This window comes from Beta vulgaris, chromosome 5, assembly GCF_026745355.1.
Source record: "Beta vulgaris subsp. vulgaris cultivar EL10 chromosome 5, EL10.2, whole genome shotgun sequence".
NCBI classification, from domain to species: domain Eukaryota; kingdom Viridiplantae; phylum Streptophyta; class Magnoliopsida; order Caryophyllales; family Amaranthaceae; genus Beta; species Beta vulgaris.
In genome coordinates this window covers 45,695,538-45,705,546 of record NC_079206.1, presented here as the reverse complement: position 1 = coordinate 45,705,546, position 10,009 = coordinate 45,695,538, and the positions used below count along the sequence as shown (strand labels likewise).

At 43.0% G+C, this 10,009-nt stretch overlaps 1 non-coding gene across 1 annotated transcript; it reads right to left on the bottom strand.

The window, feature by feature from the left end:
* On the bottom strand, positions 1 to 107 carry LOC125494085 (small nucleolar RNA R71). The gene has a single exon (XR_007270479.2). It is a non-coding gene; the product is annotated as a small nucleolar RNA R71 (small nucleolar RNA).
* Positions 108 to 10,009: the final 9,902 nt, after the last annotated feature.

Sequence of the window (10,009 nt, the reverse complement as noted above, 5' to 3'; positions counted from 1 at the left end):
GATATGAGACATGCCATAGTTACTTTCACCCAAGATCCTGGTGAATCTCTATATGAAGCTTGGGAGCGGTTCAAGGATCTGCAGCGTCTATGTCCTCATCATGGGTTGGACCAGTGGTACTTGTGTCAGATTTTCTACACTAGAGTTGATGCAGACACACGACGGGTAATTGATGGAGCATCTGGTGGGTTCTTCATGGATAAAGCAATTGAGGAAGGGTATGAACTTTTGGAGAAGCTAGCATCTAATCAAGCCTCTACCATTCGTTCCTCTTTGAAAAAGGGTGGTAAACATGATGTTGAAGCCATTTCTCTACTGTCTGGGCAACTAGCTACTCTAACTCAGAAAATTGACTCCCTGAAGTTAGGTAATGATTCCTCCCATATGAGTGTTAATGCGATGGCTAGTGCTTCTAACTATAATGTGCATATATGTGATGCTTGTGGAATATCTGGGCACAACTCTCAAGAGTGTCCTGCTTGGGAAATAACTGTGAGGCCGTCAATGCTTTCCAGTCACAACCTAGGAACCAAGTTCAACCCCTATTCCAACACCTACAATCCTGGGTTAAGACACATCCCAACCTCTCATATAGGAGTACTAATGTGTTGAACCCTCAACCTCAACAACCATATCCACCTCAACAACAGGGTCAACAATACCAACCTTCACAACAAGCTCCACCTGGTTTTCAGAGAAATCAAGCACCTCCACAGCCTGCTCCTCCTGCTGACCCAGCCATGACAGAGTTGAAGAATATGATGTTCCAGATGCAGAAGGGGTTCAATGCTTTTCAAGCTGACACAAAAGCTCAACTGGAAAATTTGGGCACGCATAACAAGATGTTGGAGACTCAACTAGCTCAGTTGGCTAGTTCTTCTGCTAGTAGGCCACCTGGGGCCTTACCTTCACAATCAATGCAACCAAGGGACACTGCCAATGCCATCACTCTTAGGAGTGGAACACATTATGATGGTCCCCCAATGCCTAAGGATGGTCCGGTTGAGCCAGAAAAAAATGCAGACATAACTGAAACTTCGTCAGCTCCTGAGGCTACCACCAACACAAATGCAGAGAAGCAGACAGTACCTGAAAACAGTTCCTCCACCACTCCTGTGATCAAGGTTCCATTTCCCACTCGTCTATCAAAGAATAAGCTGGATCACCAACTTGGTAAGTTTATGGAGGTAGTGAAAAATCTTCAGGTAACTGTTCCATTTACTGAACTCATTACTCAAGTACCTGCATATGCTAAATTTTTGAAGGAAATTTTGACTAGGAAAAGAGCCTTTAATGCAGTAGAAACTGTTGCCTTTACTGAAGAATGTAGTGCTCTTTGCAAAATCAATCCCTCCTAAATTGAAAGATCCGGGGAGTTTCTCCATCCCTTGTAATATTGGCACCATATTTATTGACAAAGCCTTATGTGATCTAGGTGCTAGTGTTAGTGTTATGCCCCTTACTGTTTGTAAAAAGCTTGACATGGGAGATTTAAAATGTACCAACATTACTCTTCAAATGGCTGACCGTTCTGTTAAATACCCCCTAGGTATCTTAGAGGACGTTCCTGTGAGGGTAGGTAAATTTTACATTCCTGTGGATTTTGTTGTGCTTGACATGGAAGAGGATACTCAAATCCCAATCATTTTAGGGAGACCATTCCTTCATACTGCTGGAGCTGTCATAGATGTAAAAAATGGGAAATTAACTTTGACTGTGGGGGATGATAAGGTAACTTTTAGTTTGACCAATGCTTTGAAAAGTCCCATGCTAGAGGAAGCCTGTTACAGAATAGATGTCATTGATGTGCTGGTTAATGATGACATGCCTCAATCCCTTATGCGGGATCCACTGGAGGCTTTGCTTTGTTTTACCTCTTCCACAGGTGATGATATTATCCGGACTACTGAAGTGGATGCTTGGGAAGCGCTTTTACCTGTGTCGAGCTTGATGGTACTACCACTCATGAGGATGAACGGTTAGTATGTGCTACTCCACCGGTAGAGGTAAAGAAACCTGAACTGAAACCCCTTCCCCCTTCTCTGCGGTATGCTTTTCTGGATGATTCTGAAAATTGCCCTGTGATTGTTAGTGCTGCATTAAATGATGGTCAAATGTCTCAACTTTTGTCTGTTTTGCGACAACATAAAAAGGCCATTGGATATAACATTGATGATTTGAAAGGCATAAGCCCTGACTTTTGCATGCATAAAATTCATCTTGAGGATGATCATCGTCCTAGTATACAAGGTCAGCGTCGTTTGAACCCGAATATGCAGGAAGTTGTCAAAAAAGAGGTTATGAAATTGCTTGATGCTGGGATTATCTATCCTATTTCTGATTCTAAGTGGGTGAGTCCAGTTCAAGTGGTTCCTAAAAAGGGCGGTACTACTGTAGTTAAAAATGAGAAAAATGAATTAATTGCTACAAGAGTAGTTACTGGGTGGCGTATGTGCATTGATTATAGGAAATTAAATGTTGCCACTAAGAAAGACCATTTTCCCCTTCCCTTCATTGATCAGATGTTGGAACGTCTAGCTTGTCATTCTCATTTCTGTTATCTAGATGGCTATTCTGGTTTCTTCCAAATCCCTATCCACCCAGATGACCAGGAGAAGACCACCTTTACATGTCCTATGGTACCTTTGCATATAGAAGGATGCCCTTTGGCCTATGTAATGCCCCTGCTACTTTCCAACGTTGTATGATGGCCATATTTTCTGAATTTATTGAGTCCATCATGGAAGTATTTATGGATGACTTTAGTGTGTATGGCATTGATTTTGATGCATGTTTGCTGAATTTGACTAAAGTACTGAAAAGATGTGAGGATGTCCACCTTGTCTTGAACTGGGAGAAGTGCCACTTCATGGTTACTGAAGGAGTGGTACTTGGTCATATTATTTCTGAACGAGGCATCCAGGTGGACAAAGCAAAAATTCAAGTGATTGAGCAATTACCCCCTCCTGTGAATGTTAAGGGTGTTAGAGGTTTTCTTGGTCATCGGGATTTTATCGCCGCTTTATCAAGGACTTCTCTAAAATTGCTAAACCACTTACTCAGTTGCTCCTCAAGGATGCCCCGTTCCTGTTTACTGATGAGTGTCTAGTGTCTTTTAACAGGATCAAGCAAGCTTTGATTACTGCTCCTATCACGTCTCCAGATTGGACCCTCCCATTTGAGATTATGTGTGATGCTAGTGATTATGCTGTGGGAGCTGTCCTTGGTCACAACATCCTCCATGCCATCTACTATGCTAGCAAGACACTCGATGAAGCTCAAGTCAATTATGCCACTACAGAGAAAGAGCTGCTAGCTGTGGTCTATGCCTTGGACAAGTTCAGGACCTATCTGCTTGGGTCTAAAGTCATTGTCTACACTGATCATGCTGCATTGAAGTACTCTCGCCAAAAAGGAGGCCAAGCCTCGACTCATTCGGTGGATTTTGCTGCTCCAAGAATTCGACTTGGAGATCAGAGATAAAAAGGGTGCAGAAAATGTAGTGGTGACCATTTGTCCCGCTTGCAGTATGAAGATATGGAAGAAGGTCTTCCCATTGACGACTCCTTTCCTGATGATAAGCTCCTGGCAGTCACTTCTGTTACCCCGTGGTATGCGGACTTCGCCAACTTTTGTGTGAGTGGACAAACCCCTCCAGAGCTGAGCTACCAGCAGAGAAAGAAATTTCTCCATGATGCCAAACAATTCTTTTGGGATGACCCTTGCTTTACAAGCTCTGTGCTGACACATTACAGGCGATGTATCCCAGAGTGGGAGGTGCATGACATTCTGAAGCACTCTCACTCCCTTCCATGTGGAGGCCATGCTGGGCCTCCAAAACAGTAGCAAAGGTACTTCAATCTGGTTTTTATTGGCCAACACTTTTTCATGATGCTAGTATTTTTGTTAAGTCTTGTGATGCATGCCAACGAACAGGAAATATTTCCCGTAGACATGAGATGCCCCAAACCCCATCCTAGAAGTTGAACTATTTGATGTGTGGGGTATTGATTTTATGGGTCCTTTTCCTCTTCCTCAGGCAACAATTTCATACTTGTTGCTGTTGACTATGTCTCTAAGTGGGTAGAAGCTATTGCATCACCGACCAATGACTCTAAGGTTGTCATGAAAATGTTCAAAAAGATTATCTTTCCACGGTTTGGGGTACCAAGAGTTGTCATTAGTGATGGGGGATCCCACTTTCACAAAAGAACCTTTGAAGCCCTACTCAAAAAGTATGGTGTCTACCATAGGACTGGCCTAGCATACCACCTCAGACAAGTGGGCAAGTAGAAGTGTCTAACCGGAAATAAAGTCTATTTTGGAGAAAGTGGTAGCTAAATCGAGAAAATTGGAGTGATAAGTTAGATGACACCTTATGGGCTTATAGAACTGCTTTTAAGACCCCTATTGGTACCACCCCTTATCGACTAGTCTATGGAAAAGCATGCCACCTACCTGTCGAACTAGAGTATAAGGCTTTTTGGGCGGTTAAAGAGTTGAACCTTGATGCCAAATTAGCAGGAGAAAACGTTTATTGCAATAATATGAGCTTGATGAACTTAGATTAAATTGCTTATGATAGTTCGCGTCTCTACAAAGAGCGCACTAAGAGATGGCATGATAAGAAAATTCTGAGTAGGGAGTTCAATATTGGTGACAAGGTTTTATTATACAACTCTAGACTAAAGCTTTTTCCTGGTAAGCTGAAGTCTAGGTGGTATGGTCTTTTTTCTGTCACTAACACTAACAAGTTTGGTTCTATTGAGGTTATGAATGCAACAGGTGAGAAGTTTAAAGTTAATGGACAACGTCTGAAGTTGTACTATACCGGAATCCCTGTTGGATCTGTGGAGGAGTTATACCTTCAACCCCCATCCCCTTCTGTTGAGGGATGAAGCATTATGGTCGTGCGGGACCTTTATAAACCAGCGCTAATCGGGAGGCAACCCGATTTCTTTCCTTTTCTTTCGTAGTTCTTTCTAGTTTTTTTTTTATATATTTTTTACTTTGTTCATTTTTGTAGTTTGGTGAGAGAGTAAGAGGGTACTGATATCCCTCTTCAGGTTACATGTGTGCAGGAATGCTTATCAAAGGGGAAAAATACGAGCCATTGCTACTGGGCATAGCCCGAAGCCATCGGGCGAGGTTTCCCGATCGGGCGCGCAACGAAAATACGAGAAACAAGGAAAAGTGCGTCGCCCGATGTGATCGGGCTTGGGTGCCCGATCGGGCGGAGTTCCGTCAACAGAAGTTACGACAAAAATTCGAGGATGTGTAACACGCCCGATCGGGTCGGGCGACTATGCCCAATCGGGCCCGCAACCAAAATCTGGAAGGCGAAAAAAACGCCCGATCGGGCGTGGACACCCGATCGGGAGCGCAACCGAAATTGGGAAGAAGGAAAAAATCGCCTAATCGGGCGTGGACACCCGATCGGGCCCGCAACCAGCACTCTTTTGGCGAAAAAAATGAGCAAAGCCCGATGGGATCGGGCGAGCTGCCCGATCGGGCGCGCAACCAAACTCAGACAAATTTCAGAAAAAAAAAGCTCGCCCGATGGGACCGGGCAAGGACGCCCGATCGGGCTCGGGGTCCGGCTGGTAAAAATAAAGGGGTTTTTTCCCCTCTTTTCACTCACTTCCTCTCACATTTTCCTCTCCTCCAAACCCTAACCCCCAAATTCTCCCATCTTCTTCTCCAAACCCCCTTTCCACCATTGAAGACCCTCCTTCAAATCTTCAAATTCTTACCAATTTCTCTCTCCTATCACTTTCTATTCATCTCTCACTCTATTTTCTTCACTTTTCTCCCACTCTATCTCTCCCCTCATCTTCTTCTTCATTTTTCCACCATTAAAGTGAGGATTTGAGTGCTTCAAGTTTTTCCCCATCTTTTTCCCATTAGAGAGTGAGTTGAAGGTTTGATACTTTTGCACATCCTAGCATCATGTTCACAAGGCGACGAAAATCTACAACGGGTCACAACCACCACCACCACCGGAAATTCCCGAGATGAGACTTTCCCGGAAGTCATCTTCTCCACGGAAGAACAAAGGGAACGATTTCAGCGCCTCAAGGGGCGCGAGGTAAGTCCTACCACGTTCCTTGATATTGAATTCTTGGATAAATTGGGCATTCATAATGAATTTAAGGAATTTATGAAAATCATTGGTATGGAACCCCTTTATCATGTTCATGTCAATACCTATCCCGTGCTTGTGTATGAATTCTATAGTAGCTTGAATGTGACTCACCCTCGTTCAGGACCAATCTCCATGTTTCCTATAGGCTTTAAATAGGGACTTCACCCTCACCCTGCCGGAGTTTGCTCGCATACTCCGTGTCCTCCCGGGGGAGATTGGGCACCCACTGACTATCATCACAGGGAGTTTACTATCCATAACGGGGAGAAACTGATTTTACCTTGCAACACTGTCATGCTAGGTATTACACTAACCCATCTTCAAAATTTGGGTTCGTTTCATGTCAAAGACCTTGTTTGGGAGGGTTGAAGGGCAGCTCATTCGAGGGGATGAGCTTTATCTCATAGGCAGCTACATGTATCGGGGCACTCTCCCGCGTTCCATCTACACAACATCCCTCACCATGTTGCGCTCCAAATGGAGCGTATTGCCACCACATACCCTAAGAGGCGCGCCGATGGACGTTCTCCTCTCGGCCCATCGTGAACGGGGGCTAGTCACTCTTTTTGCTAGGGCCATTCCAGACTTTGACGAGACCGTATCAGCCAGCCTTAGGCCCTACCCTTGGACTATGCCTATCTCACTCGCCTGCATTGGTTAGAACGGGGTGGGGACACATACAAGTGGCAAATTAACGGAATGCGTTCCATTGACCTGCCCAACCCTTTGGCCAAAATCAAACCTGGCCAACCTCACTATCACCTTCCCATTGCAGGTTCTGACTTTCCCACCCCTCCCCCAGATCCCTGAGCGTACTATTATCGTCGTCCCCATGTTGAGGATATTCCCTCATCTTCTGATGCTCCCCTCCCCCATATTCTACTGCTCCTCCTTCCTTTGATTTTCAGGAAATGATGACCCTGCTTCATCGCATGGATACTGGCATTACAGCCAATACAGCGGCTATCCAGGGCTCAGCCAGCAGGTTGATGCCAATGGTGTTCTTCTACAGAATCTTAGTCAGCGGGTCGATACACTAGCCAACGATCAACACCTGGCTTTGTACTCGATGTATGACGAGAACTGCCGCTTGCATCGCATTGCTGAGCATGATGCACACCTTCGTGGTATACTTGGAACCCGAGCTACAGTCAGCCCGGCAATGAGGTGGATGGAGATGAGGCTAGTGAGGACGTGCACATGGATGACTGATATCCATGTCTCTCCTTCCTCTTGTTGCAATGAGGTCATTGCCTCGTTCAGCTTGGGGGAGGATTTCTGTAAGTACACTCTCACTATTATTGCTTTTTAGGTAGGTTAGTGTTGTGTTCTTAGGTAGTTAAGCTAGTTAATTAATTAACTTTTTCTTTTCATAAACAACAAAAAAAAAATTGAAATATTGCTGAAAAAAGACCAAAAATAAAATTTGAACATGAATAGTCTAATTGCTTCCCTGCGCCCCAAACTTTGCCTTGAAAAATGATTTAACTCATTATACTGGATAATCGGGCATTCGTGATTGGGATGTTGTGATGTGATCTTTGATTGCCTTGGTCTTGAGCAGATTTTGATGATAAAACACCTACTTTAACTGCATGCTTGGACTGGTTATATTGTAAGGATTCATTCGAGCCTTCGGATGCATATCCACATCCGAATTATCCTTGTGTGTTAGTTCCTCATATCATTCTTATCTTGACTTTGGCATTGTACTCGTTGATTTCTGATAACTTTGAACATTATGCTGTGATAGAGGCGTTCAATTGTTTGATTTTTGGCCTCAGAATTTTCTACAAAAGGATCATTTCCCTCCTAGCCCCGCTGAGCCTAATGAGTTTTTGGATCTATATCAAGCCACATTACATACCTTGAGCCTTTTCAATGTTTATTGTCCCAAGCCTAGCTTGGGGGAGCATTTGTTAGATGATAGAATATGTTGTGTGGTTGATTTTCGGGTTGATTGAAAATAACATGTTTATGTTGACATGAGGTGAAGTAATAAGAGAAAAGAAAACAAAGAAAAAAAATAGAAATAACATGAAAAGAATAAAGAAGTCACGGGTCATAAAGAGAGAAAAGTGTAAAAAAATCAGAACAATACAATTTTTGCTGAGAAAATATCGAGACAATTTGGTTGGTTCGAAAATCTAAAGTTGGTCATTATTTTGGGTATGTGATTGAGACCATGGAAGTTGTTTTACACACCTAGTTCTACTAGTGATGATTGCTCCCCTTTTCTGGGCTTTTCCACGACATTCCCCAAATAATTCCCTACCTTTACCCGAGCCCCATTACAACCCTCAGAAAGACCTTTTGAGCACTTGTTTGAATGTTTATTGGAATGATACAGAGTCAATGTGCCAAAGTTGAAGTTTAAGTTTGTTATTCGAGTCGACTTGAGTAGGATGACATTTTACCTTTTCTAAACACATGAGAGTGTGAGAGGGAAGGGATATTATGGTTGGTGAGCGTTGGGCACACTTTATGCTCGCCACAAAATTGAGAGGAGTGACCTCTGGTGAGTCCCTTTTCAAGATATGCAAGTTATGTATGGCTCTATTTCGATAATTTGCTTAAGTGATTGGTAGTCAAAAGTGATCTGATTCAACTGAACTTGAACTTTGCTTGTTTGAAGGTTATTGAGGTCAAAATGTTTGAGTTTCATACTTTGAGGGGTGAAGCAAATTCTATTCATATTCATGTTGCGCTTTGCTTAGGGACAAGCAAAGGTTTAGCTTGGGGGAGTTTGATATTATGGTTTTATATAGAGTTTTCTCCCCTAATTATGTGTTAAAAGTTGTGATTATGGTGCTCTTAGGAGCCATTTGGTGCTAACTCTCTCCATCTAGTTGTGGTTTGCTATTTTGTATTGAATTGTAGGTTTTGGAAGCTATTACCTACTTTACATGATTGCATAGTGGATTAGAGGGGTTAGATGCTGAGTTTCTAGATCCCGAGGATGATTTCCGGGACATTGAGCAAAGAAAGAACAAGAAACGAAGATTAGATTGACCGGCCCGACAAGATCGGGCAGCCCAGCCTGATCGGGCATTTTATGCCCTGTCGTAATTCGGTCTTTGGCCCGATCGGGCGACCTGGCCCGACGTCGGGCGCCCTTCCAGCAACTTTTGCCTGCCATATTAGCAGACCGCCCGATGGCATCGGGCGGGTCAGCCCGATCACATCGGGCGACTGATGGTTTTTGCCTTTTTCTTCGCTTTGGAGCCCGATCTCATCGAGCGACTTTGGCCCGATCGGGCGGCTGACGAGACGCGGGTTTTTAATGATTACGGGCCCTTCTTTCGAGATTGTCTTCTATTGTTTTAGGGCTTGTATAAATAGAAAAATGAGAATTATTAACTCCCATCTAGTTTTTATTATTAGTTTTCTCCATAGAGTGTTTCAAGAACCTTAATTTATTGCTTTGTGATTTCAATTCAAGATCAAACCTTTTGCTTATTCATAGTTCAATATAATTCGGTAATCTTTCTTCTTTACTTCTTTGTTATTTCTTCCATTGTTAATTATATTGTTTTCTTAGTTATTTGCCATGTTTCCAAAGTATGATTTTTATATGATTCTTGTTATTGATTTCATGATTATGAGTGACTAGTTCTATATCTAGAATTGTGGAGATCTATGTATGCAATGGGAATTGTAGATTAGTTTGATTATCTGGTATTTTCAATTGTTTCCTTTAAATTGATTCTTCATGCTAGGATTATAAGTTAGGCCTGATTTATATTTCTACTGTTGCATACTGAATCTTACTTCGAGAGGAGAATACCGTATAGGCTTTCAATTATTAGCAAAGTGACCCTTGACTATGCGAGAGCGCTGGGTGATCTTTGAGGGAGGTAATGT